Here is a 6000-nt window from a genome sequence, read left to right as displayed (position 1 = left end):
GTGCATCACCACAACGAGTACAACAACAATGTGACGACCCGACCCGTCGTCACATGAGTTACCGCCCCGTTTTCCCCATTTTATGATTCTTCATGTTTCGTTATATGTATTCGGTGTGTTAGAGTTAAATCGGATTGGTTTTAATAAGAAATAAGACACTTAGTCTCTTTTAAGAAAGCTTAAGTTGGAAAAGTCAACCAGATGTTGACTTATATGTTAGAGGGTTCGGATGTGAGTTCCGATGGTTCGGTTAGCTTCGGGAGGAGATTTGTTACTTAGGAGAGTGATCGGAAGTGGTTTTGGAGGTACGGTGTAGAATTAGGCTTGAATTGGCGAAGTTAGTATTTTGGCGAATTCCGGTTGATAGGTGAGATTTTGATCCGAGGGTCGGAATAGAATTCCGAGAGTTTCTGTAGCTTTGTTATGTCATTTTGGACTTGTCTACAAAATTTGAGGTCATTCGGACGTGGTTTGGTTGGGTTTTTTTATCAAAAATGGAATTTGGAAGTTCTTGAGATTCATAGGCTTGAATTCGATGTGATTTGATGATTTTGATGTTAGTCGAGGTGCTTTGATGATTGGGATGAGGTTGAATAATGTTTAGGATGCGTTGGTGCTTTTGGTTGAGGTCCCGGGGGCCTCGGGCGTGTTTCGGGTGAGTTTTGAGCGAGTACGAACACCCCGGAACTTAGAAAATGGAGGGGGCAGCAGTTGTGGCGCGGACCGCGCTCCTTTTCGCGCTGGGCGCGATGGCCTAGCGCTGACCCGTCAAAGTAGGCGCGGCCGCGGTCACTGAAGACTGCAGGTTACTGGTCCTACTTCATGGAATTGTGAGGTGATTTAAAAACGAAAGTTGTAGACCTTCGTGTCTAGTTTCCAGAAAGGTAAAGATATCGCAATTTGGACATCGGTAGCGAAAATTATGGCCAAAATACTAAAGCCTATCCCTGCAGAGCAAGGCCTGCGCGGCCGCGGACGTTTCTGCACAGAACCCGCTGGTTTTGCGTGGACCGCGGTCATTTTTGTGCGGTCAGCGGTGTTGGAATCCGAGGGGTACTCTATAAATACGAGGTTTTGGGTTTTATTTGATATTTTGACCTAGAGAGCTCGGATTTTGGCGATTTTTCGAAGGTTTTTCAAGAAATTGGTCGGGGTAAGTGATTCTAACTCAGATTTGGTTAGAGTACATGAATCTATCACTGAATTCATCATTTAATTCGTGATTTGAGATAGAATTTGGGAAGAAAATTGTGGAACCTTTCAAAAATGTAAAATGATGATTTGAAGGACCCAATGGTACCGGAATTGGATAATTTTGGTATGGTTAGACTCGTGAGGGTATAAGGATTCTGAAAATGTAAATTTTACTCGATTCCGAGACGTGGGCCCGGGGCTCGGGTTTTGCTAATTTCGAGATTTTTGATATTTTTCGAATGTTTTCGCTTGGGCTTTGTTCCCTTAGCATATTGTGACGTGTTTGTTCTGATTTTGGATAGATTCGACGCACGTGGAGGCCAATTCAAGGGGCAAAGGCGTCGTGAGCTAGAGAATTAGCCAGTTCGAGGTGAGTAATTGATGTAAATGATGTCCTGAGGGTTTGAAACCCCGGAATTTCACATCGTAACACTATATTGAGGTGACTTGCACGCCGGATAACGGGCGTGGGGTAGAGCACCGTTGGGGATTGTGACTTGGTCCGTCCCGAGAGATATTTTACTACATTTTTGGTTGAGACGTATACTTTATTATTGTGAATTGGGCTTGTTGCCATGCTTGGGGCCTTGTGCCGACCTGTAGAACCCTTAGGGGATTTTTGACTGGTTTTCCTCACTTATTTTGTTAAAGAATTTATATCCTCAGTCATGTTTCCAATTGTAGGCTTCTTGCCAATTATTTGAATCCTTCAGGGATTGATATCACTGCTTTCGCATATTTTGCATATCATTTGACCTCAGTCCAAGGTTTTAAATACTGTTTTGCAAACTCAGCCATCTTTCTAAGATTTGAAAACTTAAATGATATTTCTAAATGATATTTCGATTTTACAAATGCCCAAGGGGCTTATGATGATTTCTGGACTGAGCATGGATCGGGCTGCGCGCCGCAGCAGTGTTATATTGATATTGAGGCCGAGAGCCTGGGTGATTATACTGAGATTGATATGAGGCCGAGGGCCTAGATTTGATGCCACGAGATGGCTTGATATTGCGTTTGGGCTGTAGGAGCCCCTCCGGAGTTTGTACACACCCTCAGTGAGTGTCGTCGACGATAAATAAATATGGATGGCTCGAACTGCACGCCGCAGTGGGTACCAGAGGGTACCGTCATATGCATTGCATTGCACTCATGCATTTATTCTTTATCTGCATTATCTGCCATAATAATTATGTGCTCTTATTTCATTGACTGGTTGCTTTATACTGTTCTGAGCCTGAGGGGCTGATACTGTTCTGAGATACTGAGCCCGAGGGGCAGATTTCTACTTATTATTTTGATACTGAGCCCGAGGGGCAGATTTCTACTTATTATTTTGATATTGAGCCCGAGGGGCAGATTTCTACTCGTCATTTTACTGCCAAATTACCTGTTTTACTGGTTTAAAAGAAATTTCACATGATGTTTCACTGAATTGTTATTTTAAATGATTTCACTGCTTCTGTATAGAATGTTGTGTGCCTTAACGTGTTTTCTTACCTTCAGTCATTATTTATATTTATTACTCACTGGGTCGGAGTACTCACATTACTCCCTGCACCATGTGTGCAGGTACAGGTATTCCTGAGGCATAGAGCGAGTTTTCTGCTGTTCAGTTTTCATCGGAGTTATCGAGGTAGCTGCATGGCATTCGCAGACCCGTTTTCTCCCTTATCTTCTGTCATTTATGATATCTTCAGACTTTGTTCCTAATTCCATACTTTGTAGAATTTTTAGTAAACTCTGTAGTAGCTCATGACTTATGACACCCCGGTTAGGGCTGAGTTGGGTTGGATTTTCCTTATTTTATCTATACTTTCCGCTATTGGATATTATTAAACTATGTTTATACTATAATTGTGTTAATTAATTATCTTAAAAGGATGAATTGGGTTGAATGGTTGGCCTTGTCTTCATGAGAGGCGTCATCACGACCAGGTTCGGGAATTGGGTCGTGACAAACAACAATGACAATAATACAAAGTATGACAAGTAAATCAACTCAAAAACTTAAAATCACAAAGAAACAGTAGAACTCATTCACAAGGAATAACGACAGTAAAGAATGCTAGGTGTAAAGGGAACAGCTCAACAAGGCAGGAACTAATATGCCATAACGATTCCACAATATACAGTTTGGCAACAAAGGAAATCTAACACGAGTCAAATAGTTCCAAATAAAGGCAAGTCAACTAAACATGGGATATCTGGACTTCTTTTAAGGTTGGGCAATTACGAAGAATATTCAACAATTCAATTATACATAGACAGTGGAAAGGTAATCATAACCTCAATTAAGACTAAATAATTATAGAAGGAGATGATGATAATTTCAACTAAAGATACGCATTTATGAAGAGATAGCAAGACAATAGAGAGGTAAAATTTTCAGTTAAGTCAAATAAGAGTCAAATAGGCAATAAGAGTGAATCCTAAAGTAATTAATTATAATTTAAGCAATTAGATGTGAAACCAGTAAATAGGAACTCATTCATATCAAGAACAACTTCATACACTGTAAATATAAGGACCTAAGAATCTTAAAAGGCTAACTATCGACAAATAAGTCCGGGGACGCACTCGTCACCTTGCGTACACGGATTACAATTAACATAGAAGACTCAAATCCTAAGGGGAAGTCCCCCACACAAGGTTAGACAAGATACTTACCTCAAAGACGACAAACCGATACTCTAAAATGAACTTCTCGGGTGAAAATACCTCCGGTTGGTTCAAATCTAACCAAAGTAACTTCAAGGCACAAATAAAACTCATAAGAAACTATTTTGTATCATAAAGCTCAATCTTTAATAAAATCTAAAAATCAGTCAAAAAGTCGGCCCCCGAGCCTGCACCTCAGAACCCGACAAATTTTATAAAATTTGAATACCCATTCCGATACGAGTTCAACCATACAAAAATTATCAAATTTCGGTACCATTTTGTCCGTCAAATTATGATTTTTCATTTTAGAATTTTTTTTCAAAAACCAATATTTTTCTCAACCCAAAACACAAATTAAATGATAAAAATGAAGATAAAATCATGGAATATATTAAATACTAGGTGAAGAACACTTACCCAATCGAATTGCTTGAAAAACCCATAATGAATTGCTCAAAACCGAGCTCTACAAGTCAAAATATGATCAAAATGGCCTATCTCTCGATTTGAAGATCTTATATTCTGCCCAGGTCCTTGGTATCGCGAACGCGGAAGAGGAATCGCGTTCGCAAAGAAGAAAAATGAAGCTGCCAAGAAAAACCTATCCCGAATGCGAATGAAGCGAGCGAACGCGAAGAAGAGAGAACGATAACCTACGCGAACGTGTAAGGGACACTCGAACACGAAGAGGAAAGTGATCACCAGCGCCCAGGGCCTGGTTCTGCTACGCAAACGCGAGATGGGGAATGCGAACGCGAAGAAGGAAGAGTCAGACCCTCACGAACATGAGAGGCTGAACGTGAATGCGAAGAAGAATCATGGGGCAGATCAACGGAACACTACGCGAACGCAGAAGATATTTCGCGATCGCGAAGAAGGATATCAAGACACCAGAAACCAGCAATCCAACAATAGAGGAAATTGGCCCATAGCCCATCCAAAACACAACCGAGGCCCGGGGGACCCCGTCTAAACACACAAACAAGTTCTATAACCTAACACGGACTCGCTCAGGGTCTCAAATCACATCAAACAATGCCGGAAATGCAAATCGCGCCATGAATCGTACTATGAACTTCCAAATTCTTTGAACTTCGAAAACTCGTGCCGAAACCAACCAAACCAACACGGAATGGCGCCAAATTTTGTAGACAATTCCCAAACATAACGGAGTTGTTCCAACTCTTGGAATCGCAGTCTGACCCCGATATCACAAAAGTCAACTATGGGTCAAACTTCTCTATTTTTCAAACTTTAATTTTTCCAACTTTCACCGAAATGCCTCATTTTACCCTACGAACCTCTAAATCCAAATCCGGACGCACACCTAAGTCCAAAATTACCATAAGAAGCTGTTGAGATCATCCAAAACCTATTCCGGAGCCATTTAATCAAAAGTCAAAATCCGATCAAATTCTCACCGCTTAAGCTTTCAAAACTAGAATCATTCTTCCAATTCGACTCTGAATCCTCCGGTAACTGAATTCAACCATGTACGCAAGTCGATACATATAATATGAAGTTGTTCAAGACCTTACGCCGCCGAACGGAGCTTAAATTCTCAAAATGACAGGTCGGGTCGTTACATAATAAATAAAAAAAATTGCATAAATAGGATACTTTATGGGATGGTCTTTAACTTTTGACCTTTCTTACCCATGGGCGGATCTTCAAGGTGAAAGTTAAAAGTGTTATCCATGGGACAAGCGAGGGGGCAACACTTGTTAAACTTGATGTACTGCCCATGGAACAAACATGAACAAAAATTCAAGATCATCCCTTAAAAGTTTTCAATTAAATTTAAATCATGTATCGACCTAACACGATTCTCAGGGATAGGATGCTATCGGCAGACTCTATCTAAGATCTTCCTATTATAGACAGATTCAAAATTTAAGTTTAATCTTTAAGATTCTTAACACTGAATTCATTGTACTTTTAAAATTATAATTTCATATCTAATATCTATTACAATTTTAATAAATTTTACATATATATCAATATTCCACGTCAAAAAAAGGCCTAAAGAAATTGAATTCAGATGAATCTGTAATCTGTGAGTTTCATCCGCCACTTGTCCTTATAGGGAGTACTATATTTCAGGAAAAACAAATGTGGGCATATTATTATAACTCACAGTAT

This window comes from Nicotiana sylvestris, chromosome 8 (assembly GCF_000393655.2).
Source record: "Nicotiana sylvestris chromosome 8, ASM39365v2, whole genome shotgun sequence".
Lineage (NCBI taxonomy): Eukaryota > Viridiplantae > Streptophyta > Magnoliopsida > Solanales > Solanaceae > Nicotiana > Nicotiana sylvestris.
This window is presented reverse-complemented; position numbering follows the sequence as displayed.